Source organism: Pseudopodoces humilis, chromosome 11 (assembly GCF_049639895.1).
Source record: "Pseudopodoces humilis isolate 2021_Gansu_Grassland_sample_001 chromosome 11, ASM4963989v1, whole genome shotgun sequence".
Classification (NCBI taxonomy): Eukaryota; Metazoa; Chordata; class Aves; order Passeriformes; family Paridae; genus Pseudopodoces; species Pseudopodoces humilis.
In genome coordinates this window covers 9,375,705-9,387,911 of record NC_142210.1, presented here as the reverse complement: position 1 = coordinate 9,387,911, position 12,207 = coordinate 9,375,705, and the positions used below count along the sequence as shown (strand labels likewise).

The following is a 12,207-nucleotide window of genomic DNA, read 5'->3' as shown; positions in this document are numbered from 1 at the left end:
AATCTCTAACAGCTGTTTTCTTTCTTGCATTGATTGAGTAAGAGCCATTTGATTCAGAACTGCTGCCCTGACATTTGAACCTTTCAGGCAGACTGCTCTGGCAGCACCTTATTTTTCTGTTGGAAAAGGAGAGAAAAAAATCGTTGACATGTAATTAATGGAGCCAGATAGAATCTGAAATCTGAGCAACACCCATTATTGAATAATGAGATATAAATTCTTCGTTATAAATCACTTTAACATCACAATGGCATGGGAGGATTCAGAGGAGATAGTGACTTGTTTTGCTTAAGCAGTGATCTTGTACACATACAAATGCTCATGAGAGATGTTCTGTTAAAGACAAATCTTTACAGGGCAAACAGAATCATGGACCAAAATGGCAAAATGGAGCAGGTAGGAAAGGTGGAAGGAGAGGCAGAAGGAGATCAAGATCTTACTTGGCCTTTTTCAACCTGCTGAGCCCTGTCTAATTTTGTTTTAGAATCAGGACTGTAGAGTTCTAGACAGGTGAACTCTGTCTTACATCAACTTTTCTGAGGTATCCATCCACAAATGTGTTTCTGTCTGTGTAACTGTTGTCTCTCTGAATGCAAAATATTACTAATGCATAGCTTTTAATTGATTACTAAGCTATAATTAATTGTTCTTTTTAACTAAGAGGGAGCTTCAATGCTTTAAGATCTCCTAATTTTGAAAGTAATTAATTGCAGATTAAATCAGAAGCCACTTGTTAGGTTTAACAAAAGCAAATTCAAATTTGAAAAAACGGCTTTATGCTGTGAGAAATAAGTGTTACATGGTTATAATTATAATTTGAATTATCTTTTTATCTGTCTGAAAGTATAAAATATATTTATTACATGAAACCTAGATAAGTTTTGGAGGCATATTATATAGTACTGTGGGATTCTGCAGAGACAGGTAGAGGTGTCAGACTGACACTGGATAGAAGCAAATGTAGGTTAGCTGAAATTCTAGGGCACCTCAGAGATGCTTTAAGAAACGGTGATTTTACAGTGTTTTTATGAAGATGAGAAAGAAAAACACAAACAAATGTTTACCTGGTTTAATAATATAGTCTGCAAAGATTTTGACATCTGTTTTTAGTGGTAACTGAAAGCTGAGGGATTTGGGGAAATTGAGCTGTCTGTGTGGGTAGAATCAGAGGAATGTTCTTTAATGCCACATCCCAGGATGTGAGCTGACAAAGCTGCTTTCTATGTAAAATGCATAAGACACAAGCTTTTTTCTGCCATATGGAAAAAATAACTGAATCACTGGCAAATGTTCCAAACGTTCCAAAAGTTCAAAAATTTGTTCTATTTAGGCTCCCTGCAATTCAGAAAAGTATTGAAATTTTCCTTTGTTATCTCTGGACAAATCCCATTTCCTGAATGCAGGCTTGCCCCATGCTCTCTTGCTTTGGCTCATTCCTGATCTGAATCAGCTCCACTCAAGCTCTTCTGTAGTGCTTGGAGGACATCTGTCCATCTCCCCTGGCAGGCTGCTGCCATGGATCAGGCATGCTCAGAGACTTTCCTCAGGATTAGAAAGGTACAAAATCTGTTCAGTACCTCTCCCTGTGAGGAAGCCCATTGGCAAGCTGGATTTGGAGACAACCTAGGTAAGCATTACTGAGTCTGCTGAGACACAGAATAAAAGTGCGTATTCCACGAAGCATCAGCAAAGGGATCCCCCCACACCTTTTGCAAAAGAAATGGCTGGGTGATTTTATGCTGGATTATATCCAGGTGGATCTAGCTCTGGAAAATGTTATTTGGTTTATGCTGTTGAGAAAAGTCAGGCTCCAAGACAGTTTTATCAGTGTATTCATGATTCTCTGATCATTACCCCTGGCACTACCTACCCTTCTTCTTAGATCTTGTTTTTACAGGTACACTGAAGACCAAGAGTTTGGAGCCTAACTCAAGTAGGACATAGCACAATGCAGTGACATAGTGCTACAGAATGTCTGAGTATCCTACATGTCCTGGGGACAGATCAGTACCAAGTTGCCTGGAGAAGCCCCTGTGTGCCTCAGCTGGTGCAGCAGGTGTCAACTCAAGCAAGAGGCAAAGGAAAGCAGCTACAATGTAAAAGTTAACTTGTAAGAACTGTTTCTGGAAGAGTCAAACAGTAAGAACTTTTAATACAGTCTTGCTTTAATACCTGACAAATTAAAAATGCTCCTTCTTTTACATATGCTTTTTATATAAGCATGCAGTTTCCAACTAAAATGTTTTTATATCTGATGCAACCTCTTCATGGGAACAGGTTTTCTTCTAAAACAAAACAAGGCATAAATATCTAATATAGAGTCTTTATTAGTGCTTTGTCACTTAATTAGTGCTTAAAACATTGATCAATAGTTCCATGTACTTCTTGCAATTGCAAATGGTGTGCCCATGCTAATACTGCAAATGTTTTGGGCAGTACAGATTAAGAAGTGTGTCACCAATGAAATGTACATTAGACAGTTGTGTTGTGACATTAGGTTATTGCAGTTTATTTCTGTTATCTGGTCAGTTGTAGTATTCTGATGGGACTGGGGAAGATAAGGTTACAGGAAGAGGCTGATATGAGAAAACCTCATGTGCTGCGTTAGACTGAGTGGGTCAAATGCATGGCACTGTATATAGATAAAGAAGTCTCTTCTTGTTGGTTAGCAGCCTCTGTTATGGAGCAGAGGAAAAGATAATGCTGCTTCATCCCTGTTTCAATCCAGTAGAAGTCCATTTTTCATCTAAGCTTTAGTGATTTTGACATGAGGTCTTTAGGAAGAGCGACATAAAAGAGAGGAAATGACGTTTGGAGAGGAAAATGCCACTTGACCTCAGAGGCTTGTCCCCCCTTAAGTTTTTCATAACCCCCACTTTTCTGTTTTGTCACTAGATCCTTTAATCCTTTCTCTCTCCATAAAAGTGCCAAGATGTCTCCAAACCACTTAGACTGCAGTGTTTCCATGTTCTTAGTTGGCAACTAATTCCATTAGTTCAGTATTCTGACCCAGAGTGAAATAGTTTGAATTTCCGGTATACACAATTATTTTGGGTTATGACTTCTGACTTTTGAACCCCTCACCAGAATGCACCATTTAAATCTCTTCATCAGCTCTGAGTGCTGTCACTGGGTCAACTCAGTGTCAATATTCCTCTAACAGCATTATGCTACTCGGAATTTCTTCTTATGTCTTCTCTTAGAACAGCTGCAGCAAATTCTTCAATCTTCTGTTCAGAAGGCGTGATTCTTTCACTATTATTCATGTTCTCCAGGAGTCATGGGATTGTTTACAGCATATGGGACAGTTAGGTGCTTTCTGAAAAGTAAATTTGAGTTAGTAACTAATAGTCCTTGCTGCATATTTCACGTTCTCTGCAGCTGTGCTGGGCTGCATTCTGGTCTCATCTGCAGCAATACAAGCAATAAGCAGCACAAGTAATTTTACTACATGATCTGAGTGCAAAAAGAGGTATAACTTCAGAAAACTGATCTGCTGACATTCCTCTGTGTAGTAAATATATTCTATATGCATTTTGTTTTCAGTTTAAAACCATGTTCATTTTCAAAAATATAATTAAAAATTAGCAGATATTAAATACCCAATCACTGCACATGGAAAAAGATAATCTGATTTATCTTACTGTTTCTTTTACATGTTTTGCTCTGTAGCTGTAGGAAGTAATATGATATTAAAGAGTAATTTTCCATCCAGTTGCTTCATCCATTTAATGTATTGATACTGTCAAGTGCTCCTGTAAAATAAACTAGCAGCCCAGATTCACTTAATTCAGCCAAATACTAACCTACCAGTATATATCTTTAGTAAAGCCTGATTTGGTGGAAGGGAGTTCAATTGAGGGTGCAAAATGGACATACAGACGGATTCTCAGATGGAACTGTTTTGAAGTTTGTGTAAAAGCAGGTAATAAACTCCTGAAATGCAGTCTCAGCCAAAAAAGAGCAGAAAAGGACTTACACCATTGAAGTGGTATTTACTATTTTTTATTTCCTTCCTTAGCCTGCTATCAGCCATGGGAATTTACAAGCTTTCCAACAAGACTGAAGAAATCCAGGAAACCACAATGACAGATCCACTTGAAACAACCATTTCATGTGAGTGAGTTGAAAATATACAAAATATTTTTTATCAGTGGCTGAAAATGTCTAGTGGAAACATCACTAATACTACAAAGTTCAGTGTAATTAAGAGTGTTTCTCATGCACAGCTGGCAGGCATTTGTTGGCATCAGTATTTTTTTTAAGTGAAGGTCACTGTAAGCAATACACTTCTCTCAGAAATGAGTGTAAGATTAAAAGTTTTGGACACTTTCTTTAAGTAAGTGATTTGTTTTTCTCTTTAAACACTAATTTATAAACAAGAGATTTGCTAAGAAAATAAGACCTCCCTTTCACCAAGAATACACCTTCCTTTTTCAATAATCCATCCAAGTATCCTTTCTTTGTATGGTAAATTTGCTGAAACTTAGGATGGTGACATTTCTACTACTTACTAATTTAACAGGAAGTGTTCAGAGCCTGGCTTTGAGGAAGTGTGGTATTCACTTCTTCATTCACTTCTGATACAAAATTCTGGGGCAGAGAACCTGTCAGTGCCTTTATTTGTCTCACAAACTGTTACTATGGGTTGAGATAGAGAAAGCCATTTGCCAGAGTGAATCTCAGATCCCAAGCCAAGATTCCAAAGCAATCAAAGTAAAATAAATTGAGCACAATTTAGGTGTAAATCAGTAAGATACAAGCAGTGTGGAATCTCAAATGCAGTACTGGTGGGAATAGGCAAACTACTGTATTTAATGAGGTACTACTGTATATCTGAGCACGTGGGCTTGAGATTGCTTTTGGAAAATACTCTTTGTCAGCTGTGCTATCCTTTTTGTTGTTCTTTTTTTCATGCTTTGCTGAGTCTTCTGCTTAGTCTACTTTAGGTCTCATGAGTGGAAGTTTCCTTGACTGCTGTCTGCAGGTGATAACAGTATCACACAAAGCCGACACAGTTATGCCCATCACAAGTATGTTTTTTGGTGTAGAGGTTCATTTAGAATAAGTTTTTGGTACAAATGAAGGCAAATGGGCTCACACTCTCTGGGTTTTTCAAGAGGCTTTTTTGCTGGTTTCCACGCCATGGTTTGTACATGCTCACCACCAAGAGCTATTATTTCAGTAGGACTGAGATTGTTTCCTGTAACACAGAACTCCATTGCTTCCTTGTTAAAAATAATCATGTGGGTTTTTTGTAGGTTACAAGCAGTCCTTGGAATTTTGTAATTTCATTGTAAGATGCCTACAATTACCAATTAACTTCAGGCTTAATTGGCTTACTAGCTTGTCTGCCTGCCCTTTAAATTTTCAGCATTTTTCCCAGATGTTCAGCAGAGTGTCATTTTGCCCTTATTTCATTTTTGTGGATGCTTGGTGATAAATTCTTCTTGGTTTTGATTCTAGTTTAAATAACTATGCCCATACAGAACCTAGATTTCCCTGTATAAAATTTTGTACTGGCACCAATGTAAACAGAGCTGAAATGGCTAGCAGGCCACAACATAATAAATCAGAATGATTAGTCAGCCTCCCGGGACACAGATGAGTCAGCTCAGGTCAAGACACTTCTGGGAAAACTAGATAGCTGGTAAATGTATTACCAGCTGACTATCAAAGTCCCTGTGCCATACCAGGAAATATCCCTGCCTTGGGCAATTCTTCCTCTCCTGCAATGACAGAAACAGTTGTTAAGAATGCTCTCCTTTCTATTCCTTGCTACCTACTCTGGCAAGTCAAACAAATTGCTGCTCCATGCTGTCCTCTGTATTTGTGGGATAACAACACCGCTTTTTGTTAGATGAAGTACTATTTGCAGTGTAACATGCAGCTTTTTTTTCTTCTAGTAGAGGTAGAGGTACCTCATGATCTTTTAAAATTTCTTTATTTAATAATCTTTTCCTCTTACATCAAATGGGGTCCAGACTGTGATTTCAGAATAATGCAGGAATGTTCTCTTTTACTGCATTACATTCTACTGTGATGTACAGAATTAAAGTCTGTGCTCCCACCTGAGTAAGGATTATATAGTTTGCTCCATAATGGGATGTGAAACCAACCCCCCATCTGTTCTCATCATTATCTCTTACTTTTCATACTGGCAATTAAGGGGCACTTGAAATGCCCTTTTGGGGCTAAACACTGATGTCTCAAGGTAAAGATGTTTCTTAAACTCATCTGGAAACACCCTCAGCTCCTTTTTAATTTGACAGGCAGAGCTGATTAGCAGATGCACAAGGCCCTTTGCCTGATTATTTTGTTTTTAGAAGTACCTACTCTCCACTACTCTCCAGATAAAATATAAACTCTTTCTACCTTAGCCTTTTCCATATTATCTTATTTTAGATGTCTCTAGATATGCCACAAACAGGGAGGGCCTTGGTATTTTGTCCATGACCTCACCAGGGCTGAATTTACTAAGCAGTCTCTTAGTTACCTCTTCTCCTTCCCTTTGCTTTTGCCTATTATCATTTCTCAGCAGAATGGGTCAGCCAGGACCCATTGAACACCATAGGTGAATCCAAGTCTGATCTAATAATTTGCATCCATTTTTTACGCCCCTGAAGCTTTGGATAGTAATCTCACTCCAATGTGTTCTCTTTATCTCATGTGTACCTATGTGTCAGAGGCGTAGCACCATCCAGAGATTCAGAACAAATGGAGCTGATGGGAGTGGAACTGTCTGGAAATGTTCCAGTGATGCCAAAGTCTGCAAACACAGATCTGTTGAGGCTGAAATATTAGGAATTACATGCATTTTTGCTGAATTGCTGAAGCCTTGCTAGAGAATATAATCTTGCATCTGGCATATGGCTGCCTTGGGAACATGATCCCAATGTCTCTTGGATCTCAGGCTGACCGTTTATGGGCTGCCCTGCATGAGGAGACTTTGAGAACTCCACAGAGGAGCAGCCCGCCCAGGCAATGTGTTCTGGAAGGGGTTCCTTGTGTTTGGTGCCTTTTCCAGCTTTGGAGACAGATATCTCAGAATCCAGATACTCAGCCTCATGTGTGAGTATATTCTTTGTTAGAGTCCTAGACAAGGAACTGAACACATTTCTATTCCTACAGGGTGTTACCTTCCTTGTGTTTGCTTCTTCAGATTCCACCAGGACAGACATTTATATAAAGAGTAATTGTGACCTGGAATTTTACCAGTTAATACATATATTTCAGAATTTGTGTTCTGTGAGCCATTTTGTAATGTTTGTTTTTGAATTAAAGGCTTGTTTATCTTAGCAACCCAATGTGAGTGCACCTATTGTCTCTTACAGTGAAGAAGTTGCAGTTGAAGACACATATATGATAATAATTTTGACTTTTTGCTCTTTGACATGTAGGCCTATAAGGTCTTTCATGATGCATCTGAGAATTTTGCAATGCATGGAAAACGGCAAACAGAGAAAAAAAAAGAGTCAAATTATTTTCTTAGAGCAAATTTGTACATGCCAGTGACATTAAGCTAATAAATAACTTAGTGCAAATAGATAAAATTATCTACAAAGCAATATATTTGTTTATTTAGCCACTCATTGCTGTTTTGGTCACTTACCTGCTTTGGCCAGAACCACACCTTCTAAACCTATGAAAAACTTGAATTTGTTTCAGAAGAGAAAAAAAAGATTTTATTACAAGAGAGTTTATTTATTTCACTCTGGTAGACATCATTAAGGATTTGATATTGCTGGATCAGATAAATGTAATTCTTAGGCTTTTCTGGCTAATCTTTTTGAAGCCAAATATTCAGAGAGCTTGGCAATGGGTATTTAATAAACCTCACGGTAAGATAAATGTCCGGTGGCCTGTCCAAGGTTCTGTTTTGTAGGCTGGATGGGATTCTAAGCCTTCAGACAGATAAATCATGTATATGGCTCCTGGGAGATTCAGATGTTAAACTGATCCTCTCCTGATGATAAAGCTCAGTTAAGTATCCCTTAAAGATTTTAAAATGTAGGCCTCAGTCCCACAGGATAAGGCACATTGATTCACTGGCTTCTGCTAAGGATTTACTTGAAAACAGGTGTTCTCTAGTGTGTAAACAGGGCAGGATTAAAGCAGATTCCACCTTATTTTGGTTTCTGGGAAGCTTTTACCAGAGAGTATGGAAAACTGGTGTTACAGCCATATGGATACTGTTCTCAATGGCATAAAATCCCAGTGGTCTACAGAAACTGAACCTGACTGGTACTTTTGTCTGACTGAACAGACCTCGCCATTATTAGGTTTTTTCTATTGCTGCAGTTGTGAATGGGACTTAAAAATATAGGCAACAACATCAATGCCACAGTAGATGCCTGAAATTGAAATGCTCTCTCGGTCCTGTGGATTTCAATCTGTAACCTGGATCTTAACTCTACTAAAAATCCAGGTAGAAATATCGTTCTGGTTTCACACATCTCTTTTGGACTAATTTCTTGCAAACAGAACTGCTTGATTAGAAGGCCCTTCCACAGGACTGTAAGCAAGCTGTGACAGAAATGCCAGCTGTAGCATAGGATTGTGTCAGTGCTGTGGGAAGATGGCAGAAGAGCTTAGTCCCTGTGCAGCACTTCTCATTCATAGATTCTTTGAGTGTCCTTTTACAGTAATATCCCAAGGTTACTCAGCAGATAAGTGACACAGATGGAAGTAAGTCCAGGTGTCCTGAGCCCTAGACCACTGTTCCCAAAGAACATCCTAGACCATCCTGCCTCCAAAGAAGCAATGTTTGCAAAGAGCTGTAGGAAATTCCCAGTTTGCATTGTGTTTCACCCCGGGAAAGGAATGTTAGGTCAGCACTTTTTATTTTCTTATCTTGATCTCACTAATTTTTACTTTTTAAAGCGCTCTCTCTGTAATGGAGCTTCTTGCAAACTCAAAACATGTCATTGGTGGAGCCTGAAAAATTTCTTGCAAGTTATTAACACTTGTAAAATGGTGATTCCCAAACTTTGCCTGTGGAGCCTGGAAAATGGTAGTGGGAGGAAGTGATCTCCTGGCAGCATGTCAGCTGTGGTCTCATGTGCTGTTCTGATGCCACAGATGACTGGATTTGAGACTAAAGCATGGGTGGTTCTATCACTGCCCTGTCTTGGATTCCATCCCTTTGCCCTTGCTCTGAAATGAATGGGTTTAGAGGTACAAACTCGCTGTCTGTTTCTTGGTCTGGAGCTGAACAGACTGCCGGACTTAAAAGCCCCACCACCCATTGCTACAAATCCATTAAATATCTCCAGTTAACCATAGAGCCTCCAGCTTCAGCGGCTGAGCATGTAAATTCCTATGACCAAATAACTGCACAGTTAACTGCTTTCACATGTGCTCCCAACGTGCCCATCTCAAAAGGTGAAATCCTAGCCTGGCTGCACCCCATGGGCAGCTGGACGGTGACCAGGACACGGCTCTTTGGGAGGCTGCATGGGGACCCCACAGCCTGGCAACTGCCTGTGCATGGGCAGAGGGTGTGCGGGCAAAGGCAGCCCGGTGACAGCGGCGCTTCTGCCTGTCCCTCATCCTCCTCTCCCCCCGCTCTGTAAGAGTCAGCGGCTGCTGTGGGAGGCTTTCCCAGGATCTCATCCTGATGGAGTTGGGCAATAGAGCTGATGGTGGCTCCCGTGGCGTGGCCCGGTTCTGGGGTGATCCCCCCACAGCCCCACCACACCTATGCGAGAGCAAACTGCTTTTATTTTCATTTATTTATAATTTTATTTTTCCGAGGCTGCGGGCAGGTTTTGTTCCAAGCGAAACAATGCTCTGAGGGGCGAGGAGTTTCCCCCGGCCCCGGCTGGCACGCAGGGGCTGTGAGGAGCCGGCCGCGCTCGGCACAGAAGGGCCGCGTCCCCCCGGGCCGGGAGCCCGCGGCTGAGGCGGCGCAAGCGGAGCGTGTTTGCCTCGGCCGCTGGCCGCCCGCCAGGCCCTGATGTTTCCTCTCGCCCTTGTTCGCAGAGGCATTCAGGAAAACAATCAGGAGCGATGAGGGCTTTCCCGTTCCGGCGGCGCCTGCCAGCGCAGCTCGGCCTGGGGACCTGCCACCAGCCAGCTCCGCGCTGGGGCTGGGGGACGGGAGGTGCTCAGGGGATTACTTTGAGATAAAAAAGCCCTCACCGCGGTGGGGCGATGGGTATATAGTCTGTGCATGAAGCAGGCTGCAGGCTGTCCAAGGTGTCATCTGTGCCGAGGAAATCCTGTGGAACACAAACTAATAAGGACAGAAATGCTCCAATTACCTGCCGTTTGCATTACCTGGGGCACGGCAGCAATAAACGTGAACACAAGGAAATTTGGAAAGTCCCTCCTTGTACAGATAGAACCACACCAATTGTAATGGAGCCAGCCAGGTGCTGGGAATGCGCCTTCACAGCACTGGTACTGCCTGAGACCTTGCAGGATGCTGATTTCCCTGTAGTCTGAGCCTGTGAGCCGAACCGGGCACAAACGGGCAAGGACATGCTCCTGATGGCGGGGTTATTCCGTGTCACCAGGACAGACTCCAGAGGAGTTCACCAGCCCTCGCTAATGACAACTGGGGAGAAGTGCCCACCTTGAGTCACTACAGCCCCGAGAAGCTGAGAAGCAGCTGCCAAGGCTGGTATATAATAGTAAAAATGAACTCTGGCTGCAAAGTATTTGCTGGCCCCTTGCTACTTCCCCGAACCACAGCTTGTACCCGTTCTCCTGCTCTCAGGAAAGAGCTGCTTGTTGGGTGAAGCCTTGCATGTGCATATGAGGCACTTTCAATATTACAGCTTGAGTTCTTAAGTTTCTGGGTCAAATTCAAAGGTGTTTCCTTGTTCAGTAGGCAGGAATGCTGAAACTAACGTTGAATCTTTAAGCAGTGTCTCTCATCAGAAGCCTGTACACAAACGGCCATTGTTACTAGAACAAGCTTTTTTTTTCTTTTTCAGGTAATGATCGCCTGACATCTAACTACAGGAACCTGTTTTGGAAGAATTATAGCCTTAAGGGCAGGTGCGCTGGTTATACAGGAGTTCATCCATTTTTCCACTGTAGATGTGAAAGCCTTTGACATATGTGAGCCTAAACAAATTTTTATTTCAATGACATTTGAAAAGCACCTGAATTGTTTTTAAATGGGTTTCTTTCTAAAATAGTCTCAAGAGCACAAGCTGCAATTTTCAGCTGCACTCTTCGTCCACATCAAAAGCAAGTTGCAGGTAGAAGCTACCTTGAGCTAAAAATGGCACAGTTCTTGTTGCTGTTCAGCTGGAGAGATATGCACGGCATGTTTCTCTTTAAGGCTGAACAGTTGTATCTCCCATCCAGCAACACCAACAGGGAGTTTTAAAAAGCAGTCTACCCTGAGTGTTATGCCTTTTCATGCTCGAAGAAACACTAGGAACTCTGTCTCAGTTACAGTGAGTTTGTAATGTTCCTTTATCTCTGTGAAGTCTTATGTTTTTCTAGAAATTGTGGCAGCCCATGAAATGGACTTCATTTTGGAATTACAAACTCTGAATTCAAATTTTATCACTTCTTGGAGCTTAACAGAGCACTAGGTTTGTGATTTTATTCACAAAGCCATGGATTATTGCAAATTGCTTCCTACTATTTGACAGCTTCCTTTTTAGAAATTTCAACACTCCAGCTATCTGCCTTCAGCAGTGTATGATTCTAATCACTGATATGATTTCATAATCCTTTAATTCAGCAAACATTCCAGATTATCAACATATGCGATTTTGTATTTTGGGAGAGCACAGTGTAGCAAAATTTTCCTGTTGTCAAGCTTTGGGCTTTGTAGCTGAAATGCACACATTGTTAAGCAGGGGTAATTTCTTAGATGGAGTTTATGAATATGTGTAACTATTCTGGGTTGTAGAGATGACATTCCCTTCAATGAATGTAAGACATAAAGCTGCAGAGTTTAAAGCCAAATTCAGCAGGAAGAAAGAAAATTACTTCCATATATCTTCTGTATGTCATTAAATGGAAAATTAGATAATTCTCCCATACATCTGAAAACTAAATAAAAAGGTCTATTCTCCTCAGTTTCTGCGGATAACTTCAGCTAATTTTTGTGGCAGTTATACACACTGATGGGAAAAAAGATGCCTCAAGTAGGATGATATGATATACATATATTACTAAATAAAATACTCATTTTACTAAGGATAATCCCTCTTTGTTCCAGATAGATGTAGGCATTCT

General features: G+C 40.9%; 1 long non-coding RNA gene across 1 annotated transcript; it reads left to right on the top strand.

Annotated features, from left to right (window-relative positions):
• The first annotated feature begins 2,076 nt into the window (after positions 1 to 2,076).
• LOC148183596 (uncharacterized) lies at positions 2,077 to 11,062 on the top strand. The gene is made up of 3 exons (XR_015773424.1): positions 2,077 to 2,139; positions 4,022 to 4,116; positions 10,944 to 11,062. It is a non-coding gene; the product is annotated as an uncharacterized LOC148183596 (long non-coding RNA).
• The last annotated feature ends 1,145 nt before the right edge of the window (positions 11,063 to 12,207 follow it).